General features: G+C 41.4%; 1 long non-coding RNA gene across 1 annotated transcript; it reads left to right on the forward strand.

Annotated features, from left to right (window-relative positions):
- The first annotated feature begins 3,768 nt into the window (after positions 1–3,768).
- LOC136759853 (uncharacterized) lies at positions 3,769–5,035 on the forward strand. The gene is made up of 2 exons (XR_010820116.1): positions 3,769–4,106; positions 4,318–5,035. It is a non-coding gene; the product is annotated as an uncharacterized LOC136759853 (long non-coding RNA).
- Positions 5,036–17,869: the final 12,834 nt, after the last annotated feature.

A 17,869-nucleotide genomic window follows, 5' to 3' on the forward strand; every position in this document is an offset into this window, starting at 1 on the left:
GTCTGCAGTTTAACGCTTCTGGTTTACAGAAAGTGTGTGTCGAGTGTGCTAAGTAAGTTGCTAAATTAACTAACAAACAGTCGCTGCTCTTACTACAATACAGTTGCAAGATATATAATTCATAGCTAAACAAGTAACCACGTAAACAATCAATGTAACTCTTAACTAAACTAGGAAACACGAGAGAAAAAAGCGATACTTAACTGTGGTGACTTAAGCGACTCCTCAGCTGGCTTGCCCGCGTGTCCAGTATATACATTGTGCAGAAGGCTGGTCTGTGGCCGTGTCCTAGCTGGGCTAGTGGAACAGAGGGCTGTTGCCGCTGTCCCCAATGCATGGCACTCAAGCTGATTCTCGCTAGCTCGCTGTGTGGATAGTTTATTGGACACCAGGTCTGTGACCCCGCTCTAGCTGTGAGCTAGTAGAGCAGTGAACCACTGATGCTGTCCATAGCGGCGGGCACTCGAGCTGCCTCTCGTGTATCGCTGTGTACATATTTAATTTGTTACAACATGGCAGAGCTGTCATTGCTCTGCTAATCAGCAGGTGTCAACTGTTCATGTGTTGCATGAGAGCTGACTTCTGCACCCCACAGTGTATATAGTTTGTTTATCACAACATGACCTACAGTGAGGGGAAAAAAGTATTTGGTCCCCTGCTGATTTTGTACGTTTGCCCACTGACAAAGAAATGATCAGTCTATAATTTTAATGGTAGGTGTATTTTAACAGTGAGAGACAGAATAACAACAAAAAAATCCTGAAAAACGCATTTCAAAAAAGTTATACATTGATTTGCATGTTAATGCCATAGCAACTGCTCCCCCCCACTGGAGCCTGCCCCCCCTGCCTGACGTCCCTGCAGTACGCGCCGCTAGGCAGAGATGAGGCAGAGATGAGGCAATCCTTGCCCTGAATAGCTGGATGGACCACACCTGCGCACTCCTGTCTGCACAGGCAGCGCAAACAGCAGCCAAGACCCTGACCCCCCCACATCTCAAGTCTCCACTGCTGGCCCATGTACCATGGGATGTTGACGAGAGCCTCTCTGCCCTGTCTATGGACAAGGACAGCAGACAGGTAATCTGGGAGGAGGACCACCTGTTACTCGTGGGTTTGAAGTCAGAGGCGGAGCTCATGGAGGGGGAACCAGCCTTGTCCCCCCTACTCCATTGAGCAAAAACACTTCCCCTGTTCCTGTAAGTCAGGACCAGAAGTTTTGGACAGTGATCCAGAGGGCCGTGGACTGCTTGCAGATCCTCTGGCCCTCTGACCCTGCCCCCTCACACTCCAGGTTCAAAGAGAGACAGCGGTGGCGGCCGACCTGCTGGTCAATTTGATGCATCACAGCGCAAGGGCAACTGGACACTCCTTGGCAGCTATTGTGGCTGCACACCGCCAGCTCTGGCTGTCACAGGCAAGACGAGTAGATGCGCCCATATCGCCGGGCTTTACTTTAGGCCCCTCCATGAAGGAGATGCTGACAGGAAATTCCCAGGAGAGGGAACAGTCCCTGCAGCGAGCCAGGGTCAACCTGGTTACACCCTTGGCCCAGCCTTGCAGGCAGCCTTCAGCCTGTTCGAACCCCTTGTGTTGCCAGGGGCTCCATGTCTTCAATTATGCGCTGGCGCCAGAAAGAGTTGTCTCTATACACGTGTGTCTCTCCCTCTTCTGACTGAGAGCTCACCTCAGGGTGTCCCCTTGCCAGAGGCTGCTGGGCCTCCTAGCGATAGCATCACAGACCCTCCTCCTCAACCTCCTCCGATTGAGGATGCTGCCGCGGTGGTTCGAGTCTTTACAGATGAATCTTCACCACGATTATGCACGCCGAGTCACAGTCACTCCGGCGTGCTGGAAGGCGCTCCGTTGGTGGTGGAGCCCTCACAATTTGACCCTCGGTGTGCCCATGTGGCCAGTCTACCACCGAGCAGTTATGATGACAGATGCCTCCAAGCAGGGTTGGGGAGCAGTCTGCGATGGACGTGGAGTCCGAGACAGATGGACGGAGCCTAGCCAACACAATAGCGGACCTCCTCTCTCGTGGAGGCCCCCCGGTCTTGGAATGGCGCCTCCACCCATCTGTGGTACAGCAACTGTGGAGCTGGTTCGGCAGGGCGGACGTGGATCTCTGCCTCGGCACACTCCACACTCTGCCCACTATGGTTCTCCATCCAAGACCCCTCAGGAACCCTAGGGATCGATGCATTAGCCCACATGTGGCCGCGCTGTCTCCTTTACATGTTCCCACCATTCCCCCTTCTCCCAGTGGTCCTGGAGAAGGTCAGGAGAGAACGAGAAACAGTTCTGCTGATAGCCTAATTTTTCTAATACAATCACTCTTTCTACATATCTACCATATTACCAACAGTGACATTTTTTTCTAGGAAATCCAGTGCCCTCCATTGTCTCCCCAGATCCACTCACTCACTCTCCTCCACTGTGACAGCAACATCATCACAAGGACAACAGGCCCATCCTTTCACACCCACAGATTCTAACATGCCTTTCAAGAGATGGCATATGAGGAATTATACCATTCTACAACCACATCTCTACAACACAGGTTCACAACACACCGTTTCACAACATACTGTAGCTTCATCCACTGTCTAAAACATTGACCACATTTCACATGCAGCAAACGGTAATGTCACGTGGGGTGACAAGGCTCTGTATTATAATTTTATTTATAAAGTGGTTTCTTTTTTTTCCTTTGTGGAAAAGGTAGAGAGATCTGAAGGCAAGGTGGATGGAATAAAAGCCGTCCAATAAATCCTTTGTTAATGTGCAAAGAGTTCTTACAAACAGTGCAGCACTCCACACAGGAAGATGAACGCAGTAGAAAATAACAACAACAAAATAAATAGTCTTGTCCTAAAAAATGGACTTCCTTTGAATTGGAGATATTTAAAAAGTGACATAGTGCATAGTCCTCCTGTGCAGGTCCTCCCACTTTGGGTTCACCATCACTCTAAATAAACAAACAGACATTTTCTGGCCAGAAATAAACATACAAACAAACACTTTAAATAAAGTTATCAAAATTAATTTTCCACAATTACATATTTATCATATCACAACATCTCTTAATACTTTAAACACAGAAAAGAAAACCTTACTTTAATGTTATGTAGGTGATACCTTCATAAGAGTGTTTAGTGCGCTGCTGCCTGTCCTATAAGGTGACATCACGCAGCTGCCATGAGTGCCAACACACGCACGCACATGCACGCACACAAAGATACTGCATAGCGCTTACTTCAATTACACAAACAAATGCATGTAATTACTTTATACCAGTTAGCACTGGACAAATACACAGTGATATTAGCATTGTATTCAAACCAAGGAATCACTAAACCTTCAATAACATTTCAACACGCATTTACACTTCCCCTCAAACTGCAATCCCCGATCTTCCTCTCCATTCAAATTCAAGAACGAACGGAGCGCAATAGGTACGACTTGGATGTATATGTATATAAAACGGTTACAGATATAAACAACTTAATCAAACTTTTCCCTTTCCCCCCTCGCTATGCCGCTGTAGATCTTCCTCTGATTATTATTTAAATGCAGATCATTATAGCCACATTTGTGATGAGTACCCGCGTTGATTGATGTGATTTTATTTATTATTATTATTGTTGCCATTGTTCTCATTGATTATCACTATTCATGTGTGGTTTTAATTGATTGGTTTATTGGTTCATTATTATTCACTGCTTGCTGTTTAATCACATTGTTTTCCTTTTTAATTTAGCTAAATTGCCAAATGTTGCACACCTGCCTCAGATCAAAGAGAATCGCTGCTCAAATCAAATCTCTATCACCCGAGCTCCCAGCTCTAATGAGGGGTGAGGGGAATTAAAAGACTGCCTGAGCCAGAGAGGAGGGATTCATGTTAGTTACAAGGAGGAGTGTGGAGAGACACAGAAGGCTGAGTCTTTTGAGAAAGATTTTGTGGACTCGTATTAAGGCGATTTTCAAAGCCGCGGACGGAAGATCCCAGCGTGGAGTGTGTCAGAGACTGCTAAGGGGGATAAGGATGTATCCGAAGACAAGCAGTGCCAGAGATGGGGAGACAGACTCCATAACCTGACATAAGTATATGATAAATGCTATGAGAGCATAACATGCATTGTTTATTAAGAATCTGTTGATTATACTGTATTACCTGCTGCCCTGCAGTCCCTGCTGTAACCTGCCATTTGGTGCACTAGCCTGGAGATCTGAAATAAACCAGAAAGGAAAGGAAATATTCAGCTGAATTGAATCACAGTAATAGCACATCAGTAACTGCAACATTTACCTGCAGATCTATTGGGAGTGGTGGTGCAGGAGCCTCCCCCCCTGGTCCCAGTGAAGGTGTTTCGAGCATACCTGGAGGGAAAGAGTGCTGACCTGCTGGACTGTAGGGCTGAAAGAGAGAGACAATAAACGGATTTCCCTAAGCAGAACTCCACAGGGAGAAGATTCCACAGACATGAGCAACCAAATAATTGCAGGATTTGTTCTGTGTTATACTAATCGACAAATGAAGCATAGGTTTTATTAGATTCGTTTTTAGTTATCTTTGTTATTGTTAGATTAGGGAAAATAGTTTTAGGATATTTCAGGATTTTTTATAATACTGTGTGTGTCTATGCCAGTAGGGCAGTCAAAGGCAGTAAAAATGTGTATTGTGGGTGGGCGGGTCAGTTCGGGGACCCTGTTTGTCTGTGTGGGTGTGCATGAGTGTGTATGTGTGTTGCATGTGTGGTGTTATTGTGTTGGGCTAGGGAGGGATGTTAGTGGGTTAACAGTGTTTGTGTGGCTCCCCTGTTTCCGGGTGGTATAGCTGGAGAGTGATAATTGGACATGTGGGAGTCACCTGACGGGGATATATAGAGGTGTGGTGCCACGCCGCTCAGGGAGTCAAGTTGGAGTTTACTAAGGAGTCAGACCTGTATGTGTTATAATCTGAATGGAAAAAGGGGGAAAGTGGAAGTACCTCTGAGAGAAGATTTAATAAATGACAGTTTTGTTTTGGAAAACTCTGCTTCGAGTGACTTAATTTCCACAGCGACCAAAACAGGCAAGGTTGCTGTAAAGTATGCTACTCATAACTGTTGTATTTAGTAACTGCAAACTGGCTTTTATTTAACTCGCCATTGGAACATGCTGTACTACAAATGCCATCTTTTTACTCCTTTTCGTTCCTCCTTTTTCCCCACCCCCCTTAAGCCTTTTGTCATTTGACGTTCTCCTAAGAACTGTGTTAAAGTGGTAAAACCCCAATATTCCACATTCCTCTCCCTTTAATTAATCTCCCATTCTATTTTTTTTTTTTTACATATAAAACAAAAACGCAAACAACTCACTCTCTTACTCTAAGGACAGGGGTGGACTACCCTGTACCTCCAGGCAATTATGAGGGATTATTCTGCCCTCTCTTCCTTTAACTACCTTTAACTATAATGTTTTAACGTTTAACTATCCATCAGTACCCGAGGCTTCGGAGTGCGGCTAGAGCGGTGCAAAAAGACTGTCTTCAGTTTGGACTTCCGTCATACTGTCCCGATGCTCTGGACTGTTGTTGACACTCCCCTGTTCTTCTGTGTTACCAGCTGATCCTGTGCATTTGTCTTTGAATCTCCCAGGCCTTCCTGGCTCAACTGGGGTTGATCAGCAACTGTGTCCTCTCCTTCAGGCTGTGGCATGTTTGACTCGAGTATTTTAGATGAACACCACCTGATATGGTCCACATGTCTCCGGCAGGCTCTGCCATCATGCAATTGTACCACGTATGATACTGATCCTGTCTTTTTGATTAAGATACCTAGTAACCACGGCGGTCCTGTGCCAAAATTGTGAGCAAACATTCTGTCCCCCACTGTATAGGACCATTGTCTGGCATGTCTGTCATGATATTCCTTCTGTAGCTCTTGTTTCCGTTCAACCCTGGTTCTTTCATCTGGGTAGAGGGTTCGGCTGGTGATTTACCAGTGGTGGCTTGGGGTGTAACTGTACTTTTGAAACTGTATGGTATAACTGTACTCAGTTTTGACTCCATATTTCCCTTTTCCATGTTCTTTAACACTAGAAGCGCTGATCCGGTCAATTTGACCGATTTGGTTATTAAAATTTGAATTACTCTGTGTTCCTAAATACACTGCGCATACCCGTTCGTGACTTTTCCTAAATATATGTATTAAACATGCCTACAGTGTTTTAGCTGGCTAAACGCGAAAATAAATAAGTTATAAACACATTTACCTAGAATAGACAAAATTGGGTTATTTTGACTGGTCATTTAAATACATAATAAATCAAATATAACGCACAATCCTGCCTACCCTTTACAAATACAGTCAGTCCGCCACTCAAGTGGCGATCTCTACCTGTCTACAGTCTTTCATGTGCTTAAACACACGCATTGTACAGCATTACAGGTGTTTTCTTACAGCTGTAGTCAGATTGAGTGGATACAGTGATTACCCACAAATAAACATGAATTGGAAACGAAGTTTGAAGAGAGCAAGTTTTGGACATGCTGTGTATATGAACATGACTGATTCAGGGGAATCAGTGATACTGGCAATGACAGATCATTCGTGGGTTTGTGCCAGTGGTGTGAAAACACTGCGACTGAAACGCCAGGTACAAATGGCACAGAGTGCTTTTACTCTACTGATCAATACGCAATTGCTATGCACAGTACAGAGTGCAATAGCACAGGCACATCCACCAAAATAATGATTCATGGACATTATCAGCGGAGGAGCATTTATTGCGATGCTATATATTCATTTATTGCGATGCTATATATTCAGACTGTACCAAGCTGTCAGGTATGCAGGCTAAATATATAGTAAATATTTTATTGAAATACAAAGCTACAGTGAATACAAGCACTGTATGCTGAAAACAAAGTTTACGGTGTTGAAAATGTTGACTTTAGTGTACAATTATGTTTTGATAAATGCAATACTTATTTTTGAACTATAAAATTGCTTTTGAGCATTATTCCAATATTTACGTTCACACTTGTTTCATTATCTTATTGTATGCTGTTTATGAGCTTTTTGCTTATTGTAGGCTATATAGTTATTTATGTTTTGACTGCAGTGTGTGAGTTTAGAAAAATGTGCGTTGTTATTAATAGAAATAATATTAATGTTTTATGGTCATATTTCAATTTGTGCTATGCAAATGTTGGATTTGAAGTTCATGAATAAAACTGCTGATCCATTTTAGGCCACTACACATAGCTCCATGCCAAACACTTCATGTGCACTATACCTGGATGTGCCTCTTGCAGCAATTTTAAAACTTGCGGTCTCATTGTAGGTGGAATAATGACACAAGCTCCCCACATAAGACATCCCTCCATGAGGCTTATTTCTTCTTTCCTTCAATCATAAGGCCTGGTTTCTTTATTTGGCACCCCCGCCCAACCATTTGTAAGTAGCCTGCGTATTTTTGATAACACAGGGTCTCTTTCAGTAGCCAGGCTGACTTGTTTTGCATCTAATGGGGACATTGAAAGCCATTCCATTAAAATGACTGTTTTGGTTGGCATGGGCACTTTTAATGGGCATTCCGGTAAGGGTAGTCTGCTCAGTGCATTAGCATTGCCAAGGTCCCCCACTGGTTTATATTGAAAACTAATCATATGCAGCCAATGTTAGGGCCCAGTACTGAATTATGGCTAAGGCCATTGGGGGTATTGGTTTATTTTCATTAAACAAGCTTTGGAGGGGCATGTGATCTGAATTTATTGTAAAATGCCGGTCCAGTAGATAGCAATGGAACCGCTTCACACCAAAAATCACAGCAACCCCTTCCTTCTCCAGTTGGGAAAACATGTTCTCTGCTGGTGCATGATGCATAGCTGATGGGTCGCTCTGAACCATCCTGTGTGCCAATACCGCTCCCAATCCATATGGAGAAGCATCACAGGATAACAACAGGGCTTTTCTACAATCATAATGCACCAGTACATCTGAGGACTGAAGCAAAGCCTTTGTCTGTTCCCGACCCCACTGCCATCTGACCTGTTTCTGCAACCGTTTCTGCAATAGCGCTTGGTACCCTGTACCTAGTGTCCAGAATAACTCTGCCCAGTTTAATTTCAACTACTTTAAACAGTCCCAACCCAGCAAACTGAGGCCTTCCCCCTTTACTACAGTGAGTGGTTAATGTATCTCTTGTCCTTGGAATTCAACCACAATGCTAATGGACCCCAGTATTGTTCTCCTGTATAACTGCGCAGAACCACATCCGATGTGTTAAACGCAGGTGTGCTATCCAAGGGACATTTTCTGCTAAAGGTAGCTTCACCAATTATTGATACTGAAACACCTGTATCAATCTCCTTAGTGATTTCCTGGTCAATAAAAATAACCTCCAAGGCTTTTCCCACTGTTGTTGGCTTCTCACATTGAACATTGTATACACTTCACTTTCCTCTACTAAGTGTGTAGACTCCTCCCCAGTGGCGATTCTAGTGTATGTGGGGGCCCCAGTAAAAATAATTCCTGACGGTGTTAGTAGTAATATAGGGCACTTTTTCGAAAGGGGGGGCTGCGGGGGATTTGACCTTTTGACCTTGAACTTGAGTTGAACTCTGGTGGGGTCCCTTCCTAGGGGGTGGGGGGGCCCTTCCTAGGGGGTGGGGGCCTTCCTAGGGGGGTGCAGGGTGCTTGTACCGCGTCACAGAATAATTACCATATTGATGGGTTCCGAAGGAATGTGCAGGGTGGTGGGGGTCTTCAACTGTTTTTCAAACCCACCAAAAGATTTGTCTTTAAGCCAGACTGATTCTTTAGTAAAATAGCTATTTTTCTCTATACGTGTGAAGCTCCAAAAGAGCGCTATATATATACCCTTCAGATTCTTTAGAAAACATAGATATTTTTCCCTACAATAGTGAAGCTCCAAAAGAGTTGTATTTAAGTCCTCCTGATTTATTTAGTAGAATAGCTATTTTTCCCTATGCGAGTGAAGCTCCAAAAGAGTTCTATTAAAGCCCTCCCGATTCTTTAGTAACATAGATACTTTTACTTAAGCGAGATCCGCGAGGCTGTCTCTTCAACAGGGCCAAAGCTGTTACCTCTTTCAAATGGACAAGGGTTATGTCAGTCTGGAGCTTTTTGAGCAAGTGGGGGTGGGGAGGAGCTGTCTACGTCTTTAGTAACCTCGGATCGGTGAAGAATTAGTATATTTGGGGGCGGAGTTGACAGGGCACTGAAGAAATAGCCTATTACGTTAGAGTTTGGTCTGAAGAATTTAAATATTTGGGGGCGGAGCTAACAGGGCACTGGTGACAGGTGGGGTCTGTTTTCAATTTAAGAAGCGGCTCTGTTTACATTTGAGGCGATGGGCCCCCCTAGCCCCGGATAATGGAATGTGTTGAGAGATAGCGATCTGTAGAAGCGGTGGGGGCTGTGGACAGCTTGAGAGACACAAGATGGACTGAACTTTAGAAAATCCTGAATATGAGCAAAATGAAAAGAAATGTAATACAGAAAATGTAAATTAAAACTTTCAGTAATCAGCATAATCTCAGTAAATACTACACCAACCCAAGACCAATATTTTCTTACATTTCAGAATATATATCAAACGTATTATTTAAAGAACAGATACAATGTAAAGATTGAATAAATTAAATTATGAAGTTTTAAAGGTGTGTGTGTGTGTGTGATGTAAAAGCAATGTAACGTTACTAAGTTAAGAAATCCTTAAATATAGAAGAGTTATAGAATATATATGTTATATAAGAAGCATAGACTATATATGTAGAAACTGGGACATTTCAATACAACTCAATAAAAGCAGCATTTGTAATAATATTAGTAATCAAACATCAAATTATTATGTAATATAAACCATTCACACGTTAAGATTAAGTAAATACACTCAATACGATCTCAGAACATTCTCTGTGTGTGTGTGTGTGTGTGTGTGTGTGTGTGTTTACACATATACCGAGTGCAGGCTGGAACGCTTATCTCAAGGGCTCAGATTCTGATGAGAACGAGCTGTTATCTAGACGCTTGTATTAAAAAAAAAAAAAGTTTAACTTAACACAATAATGTGATAAAGAATCCTACCCGAAACAATGTTGGAAACCTGTAACTATAATCAAAATATAAGAGTTATTCTTAACCATTAGGCCGTATGAAGATATAAAAACATGATAACTATTTAATTAATGAATGATGGTTACCACAAAACATTTAGGAATCTGGTGGTACATACAGCCGCTATGTGTTAAAAGATAACACGTGTGGCAGTGGTGGGGGATGTTGTAACATCAATCACGCGTAGAGAGAGAGAGAGAGAGAGAGAGCACTTAATAAGCCCCCTTGTCTAAATAGGTATTTTGGTTCTAAAATGTAATAAAATATAATAAGAGATGTATACAAACCTAGAAAAGACAACTTTATTTATTTCATTTTAAACGTGTGTATTTAATGTTGATGTCACAATGTTTAGGCTCGACTGATTATATAAATATATTCTTTACACAGTTTTAAACACGTAGGGATATATATATATATATTATATATGAAAATAAATGGAAAGACCTACAGAAAACTTTATTAAACATATGTCAACAACAAGCGTTGTACATGATGTACAACATACGATAGATACGTGTAATTTACAGAACATTTAAAGATATTAAGGTTAAATAAATCTAATAAGCCCGATATTTTCATGAACAAACTTAGATTACTTATCCTCGAGCGCCACCCTACGGATTGTCAAAGACATTTTTTCAAGCGTGTGAACGCGAATTTGGAGAGCGGACTAATAGAATAAACACTACCTTGATTAAAGATCTGTCGCAGTTTCTTCAATTTCTGTTTTCCAAAGAGTATGATGTGTCACACTTTAGCTTTGTAACTGACAGAGTAGCTCAGGTTCAGTGGCGACAACCTCAAGATTTCCCGACCAAGCCAGGGAATGTCAACATTTTTATAGCTGTTTTTACAACAGCTTATGCTAGATTAGAGTTGTATAGTTTAATGGAGCGTCTGCAGGAGCGAACTTTATATCACGATACGGACTCTGTAGTCTTTGTCAGCAGACCGGGCGATTGGATGCCGCCGCTTGGAGATTATCTGGGCGAGTTAACAAATGAGCTAGACCCCATCACATCGTAGAGTTTGTTTCTGGGGGTCCAAAGACATATGCTTATAAAACAGCTTCAGGAAAGAGCTGTATGAAGGTGAAAGGTATAACTTTGAATCACACTAACAAGAAACTGATCAATATCAAGTCTCTAACTACTTTGGTTCAAAATTATGTTGCAGGCCTAGATCAAGGAATTCAACCTCAAGAGGTGATTACTTCCGGAAATCAGATCGTCCGAAATAATAAGGTGTACACTCTCGAAAACAGGCCACTACAGAAAAGGTTTTGGGTAGTGTACAACAAAAGAGTTATTTTGCCAGACTATAATACGCTACCCTATGGATATTGACGGGGGATTCGATAACAGACTTCAACACCCCTTTTCATGTATTATATCAGGTCCTTCCAATTCTGGTAAAAGTTTTTTTCTTAAAAGGCTTTTAGAGAATTCTGCAATGGCTATAACACAAACTCTTGATAACATAGTTTGGTGTTACTCATGTTGGCAACCTCTGTACGATGAGCTAATGGTTAAAATTAAAAATCTTAAATTTGTGGAAGGTGTCCCCGCATCGCTTTGTGATGATGATTTGTTACCCAGTGACAAATGCAATTTAATAGTGATAGACGATCTCATGGAAACGGCTAGTGACAATAGCGAAGTGGAGAAAGCTTTTACAAAATATACACACCATAGAAATTTGAGCATCGTCTATCTAGTTCAAAATTTATTTTTTCAAGGTAAAAAGAGTCGAACGATCAATTTAAATGCTAATTATATTATTCTTTTCAAAAATCCTAGAGAAAAGCTGCAGGTGAACACTTTGGCCCGGCAAATGTACCCCAGACAATCTAAATTCTTTTTGGAATCGTTCGAAGACGCGACTAAAAACGCTTATGGATACTTGCTAGTGGATTTAAAAGCGCAAACTCCCGAAGACTATCGACTCAGAGCGGGTTTGCTGCCCCCAGATTGGCCTGTAGTCTACGTGCTAAAGAGAAGAAATAAAAAATAGAATGTCGACTAGGATAAGTAGAAACCTACCGCTTTTAAAGATATTATATGAGGGTAATCCTCGTCAGAGGAAAGCTGTGTTGTTGGCCGCCCCTTCTGATCTGATAGAAACTTTATGTGAAATCGCCTTAAACGTTCTATGGGGCAATATACCTTTAACAGCTTTTCAACTGGGTGAACTAACAAGAAGTTATCCGTTAAAAAGAAGAGAAAGGCTATTAACCAGAAAGGTGGTTTTATCGGCCCCCTCTTGAGCATAGCCTTGCCTTTCTTAACCAACCTTCTAGCTTCCAGATCTGTATAGTAGCGATGGAATACACCCAAAAAATGTTTTAGGTACCTCAAGAACAACTTGACAAACTAACAAAAACCCTGCCGCCTCCAGAATCCCTCCGACAGACTGTGGAAAATAATCTAGACTCTGAAATGAAGTCTATATTATCGCGATGCGATTTTAAAAAAAAAGAATGAAAAAGTACAGCTTTATACAGCCGCCTTACAGAGATATCTGAGTATCGTTAAACAGGGTGCAAAAAGCCAGAGTACTCTAACTTTAATGTTGCCTTCGGAGAAAGAGCAGCTTTCTGAAAGTAGTGCGGTTATTGAAACAGAAGAAGAAGAACACCCTGTAGAGGCAGATGTGGTTTTATCAGATGTATTGAAAAGCATGCCTGTAAGAAGTCAAAGAAATGCAAAATATATTCTACATAAAATGTTTAACACCCCTCGGGTGACCTCCTGGAATAACCAAGGTGAATTTATTTTTAAAGGTCGGGTGATTAAAGGATCGCACATGTTTGATCTGTTCAAGAATGTAACGAGTTCTAATAAGATTCTGGATAGTAGGAGGCCTACGGGGTGGAGAGATTTCCTCCAAGCTTTGGCGTGTCTGAACATGCCTCAATCAACAATCCCTAACCAAACCACCCGTAACAAAATCTGCCTCTATAAGGCCGGTGACAGTGATTGGGTTGAACCCCCCGCCAGAAAGAAAAGAATGAAACCTGCATCAAAACATAGATGGATACCTTATTAACGGTCTTTGTATGTAACATTTGATACTTTTATTACGTTGTATATCCATATTTTGACATGTATTACACCATTTTTACAACATGATATATTCTTATTCTGTAATGTTTTTTTTTAACATTGTATAATGTAATGATTATATAGGATTATGTCAAATAAAAATGCTTTTGTATTAAAGCTTTTCTTTTATTTAACATGCATGACATTTTTTAAAATATTTACAAGAACAGACATTCTGTATACATGTTAGGTATTTAACATAGTTATTATTAGGACACAATGTTTGAACAAACCAGGACACAGTTTTATTGTTTTTTCCTAATTCAGGGCCATACAGCGTCATAACATTTGTGTAGGGGAGACCTTTAGCTCTATGATATAAGAAAAACACACAGTGTTGACCGCAGGTTGTAGTCTGTAGACTTTGCACTTGGCGACAGTTATAAACCGGTTCTTTACAATTGTTTATTAAAAAGTTGTTGATCGTAGCTGGAAAATGAATAAAATCTGGAGGGTTTCCGTAAGAATCAAAAAATTTGCCGCGATGATCTTCCGTCAGATAAATAGCCAGCCAGTGCTCTCCAGGCATGGTTTCAGGGTGAGTGTTAATTATAAACATGGCGGGTAAGTTCTTTAGCTTCAATTCAGGTAATTGATCGCAGGCATAGACTCCGTGAAACAGCTTCTTAGTGTAGGGGTTACAGTTCATGACAGCCGTGAGCTCTCTGGTGTTCATGGTTAATAATAATCATAGAGCACATTCCTTCTCTGATTCACTTCTATAATATTGTCAAACACGGCGTACACAACCATATTTACAGTACCGGCTAGGGGTTGCTTAAAACATATTTCCAGTCTTATGTTTCCTGTTTTCACCAGGGAGAAATGTTGCCCGCACTCTTCATCGGGGGTTAGGTTGAAGGCGTACAAAGTGTAGCCGTTGATTTATTCAGCGCGGTTTATCAGCAGAGGCTGGTCCTTCAGATGTCTCCCTGTAGCGAGAACTAGACTGTAATATTCACGGACCGCGCAACCATTTTCAAAATCGGGTTGAAAAGGTTTGGCGGGGACCTGCGTGCCATCAACGTACAAAGCTATAAATTCTGCATTATAATGTTTAAAATTAAATGGATTCTTTGTATATGACCCTGTAAATGCGTTAAAATTATCCACCAGCCCGATAATGACATGTTTTGGGAGCTGTCCGAGGAAGAGGTTATCCTGATTCATAATGTGAGTTCCTGCCGCGATGCTGTGCACTTTCATATAGACTCTTTCAATGGGGTACTTGGCGTTAGTGGTCATTAGAGCCTGAGCGTGGCCTAGTTTAACAGCCGGTGAAACAGACACCTTTTTAACAAACAGAGAGGCCGATAAAATAATGAGTTTATATTTTTCATCATCATACAAAATTCATTTTTGTTCCAAATCATTTTTATCTTAATATCAACCCAATTGAGCATCAGTTTCTCTTGAAAAAATATGTCTGAATGAACATGACCAAAATTGGTCAAAATTGTTTTACTTGCTGTAGAAAATGTTGCTCTTTTTTTCAGACCCGCATTGGTGGATCCTTGACATCCATGGCGGCCGGTGTGTCTTTGGCAAACAGCCCGGGGCTGAACTGTTTGTTTAGAGTCTCCTCGCTATAATTAAGAATACACTCCATCAGTGCTCTATAGGGGTATGTATTACTGCTTTGACTTATCAGTCTATCCCCCAGGGTTACATCCACTTGCGAGAAGATGGTGGCCACCGGGTAGTTGATAACCCCCACTTTGGCCTCCCTCTCGATAACCTGTCCTTCTTCAGTCACAATTTTACAAGTGAGTAAAATAAGGGTATTATTCAAATCTAAATAATCTTCACCATTACCGGTTATGAAAATTTCCAGAGGGGCGGATTCTGAAATGGCAGAAAGAGGCGGAATCTCCACATAGATGCTTTTATCGATACTCGTTTGTGTGTAAGGGACCGTAAACAGATCCAGTTCCGATTTCACACATTCTTCCGACATGTTGTGTACAAAAGCCATTATTAAAATATATATCCCGAACAGGTTCTTGACTTTCTTTTAGGTTTTCTTTTAACTGTCTTCTTCTTCTTCTTCTTCTTCTTTTTTGGCTGCCTACTCTTACGAGTTCTGCTACGGTCTGTCGCTGAATAAGTAAGTCTCTGTCTTTTGTTAGCTACCACTCTCTGCCCTCCGGGTGGGCGTCGTCTTTTACGAGAGCCTCTGGCCAGGACCATTAGACCTGAACCCTCCTGATTATCGTTGTTGTTGGATCTGGCCATAGCGCTGCTGATCACATCGCTTACGATGTGTTTGGCGGCTGATTTAAGATGCGGTTTCACTATATCAAAACCTCTCCTGAGAAGAGGCATAGCCATCCTGAAAAGTCCTCGAAAGAGACCACCTATTCCACTCCCATACATCACATTAGCCCCAGCGAACCCTGGCAAACCGTTACCGGCCTGCATTTTGTAATAGTTCACATAGTCTTTAGGATCGACATAACCCCTCATGATAGTCATTTTAGCCGTGTACACAATGTTTCACAGGTCGAAAATGTAGTTTGCTTATAACCTTACCAAAACGGAAGGGTAAATATTCTGATCCGATTTCACTTCGATCGTAATATTGTCAAAATGAGTCTTGGAGACAGGTACGTAGTGTGGCTTGTCATAAGTAATTGTGACCACATCGTTGTTTTTACCCTTAATATGTACATTTCTTAAAAGGGGGACGTAACTATCCCCCACCCTCTGGTGTGAAATTATGTCCGTGTAGATATAAAGGGTGTAAAATCCTCCGCGGATATCCGCAGGGTATGGAGTTATTATATCCTTAAATTCATCCTCCTTGTTGGCGTAAAACCCTAAAATCCGGCCTAGGTTACCGCTGGTTTTAATTCTTATCGTAGATGCGGACTCCATGTAAACTTTATTTTTAATCGAACTGTAATGTAATCTGACAGGTTGTTTCCCTCCAGAGATCTGTTTGTTCATCTCTTCTAATAATTTTTCAATATTTTCATAATAACCGTCTTGTAATGTGAAAGTCCACTGTTTTTTAACTCCGACGTCCAAAATTGAAAAGATCATGTACTACAGCCCAAGTGTGGGGGTACTGTATTTCCGACAACCCCACCTCCCAGGGCCCCCGCAGTTCTATAGGTTTTACAAATTTGACTGTAAAACTAGAAATGGTGTAAATGTCGAGGGACGCGTTACTAGGCAGCGTCACATAGAATCCTACCTCTTCCATCTTCATGACCCATAATGAAAGATCCCCCATGAGCTTTCACTTGTATACCAGCTGTATATCCCGCACCGCACTATCCAAAACCCAGCTATTGAACTTTTCAGGCCACCCCACCCATTTTACCAGCAGATATTTTTTCCTGTTTTCAGTTTTTTTCCCTAAAATCTTTTCTACTCTGAATATGCTATTATTCCCCACTACAATATTTTGTAACTCCTCCTCATAAAAAGTACCTTCTATAGACTCCCTGTCGTAGTCTTTTAACCTGTACACCGGCGGGGTTCGAGGCACATGTTCGGTAATGGTGAAATATTCATCCAAAAAAGTTTGCTCATAACCTTTTACAAAGGGTCTCCGTAGCTTTGAAACTCTTACAACATCTCCTACTTTGAACTTGTAAACCTGTTTCTTTGAGGCTTTAAATGGACCATAGACATTTTTAAAGACCTTAAAAGAATTACTCTTATCCACATCTACAGGTCTCATTTTAATGATAACTGTGGTTGTAAGCATTCACAAACTCTTGAACTCTATCGAGATACGTTCGAGTATTGTTAGCTGTGAAGTATCTCCACATTTTTGTCTTTATAGTTCTGTTAAATCTCTCCACAATCGACGCCTTAAGCTCGTTTCCTGTGGTGAAATGATGTATTTTGTGTCTTTTCAAAAGATTCTGGAATTCTCTATTGAGAAACTCTTTACCTTTATCAGACTAGTTTTTTAGGACAGCGCCCCTGCAAGAGTATATCTTTAAAGGCCTGCGTAACAACAACGCCGGTTTTATTCCTCAACACTCGCACCAACGCATATTTTGATAATATATCTATACACGTCAACATGAATGTGTGCCCTTTATTATGTTTTGATAAATTTGACATATCCACTAGATCCACCTGCCATTGTGAATCTATGTCTGAAACATACACACGATTTCTTTTAAAGTTAATTCTAGCCGGTTTATGTAGGGTGTAAGCATCTTGCGCAGACAACCACTCGGCCACACTTATCTTATCTGCCTTAATACCCTGCTCTGACAACCCTCTCCGGAATCCCTTCCGATCCCCCAAACTCCCTACTTTGGCGGGGTTGTAGTACAAATCCTTCATCCTAGGAGCTTGTCGAGACATTCTGTAAGAGCACACAAAAACAATGACCAAAGTATTTCGAAAATGGCTCTTTTATTCATTTTCAGAGTACAAACCCATTTTTAAGCAATTGAGAAAAGTATAACACATACAGCAATTTTTCCCATTATTTAAACAAAAAGATATCAACTGATTGGTTACTTGCTCTATATCCACTACTACACCGGCTTTTATTTTATAAGTACACACATCGATTACATACATGTATAAAACAATAATATGTGCTATTTTAAAAATAAACAACCGTTCATTAAACATGACTTGTAAAAGATTATATAAATGT

This window comes from Amia ocellicauda, chromosome 1, assembly GCF_036373705.1.
Source record: "Amia ocellicauda isolate fAmiCal2 chromosome 1, fAmiCal2.hap1, whole genome shotgun sequence".
Taxonomy (NCBI): Eukaryota; Metazoa; Chordata; class Actinopteri; order Amiiformes; family Amiidae; genus Amia; species Amia ocellicauda.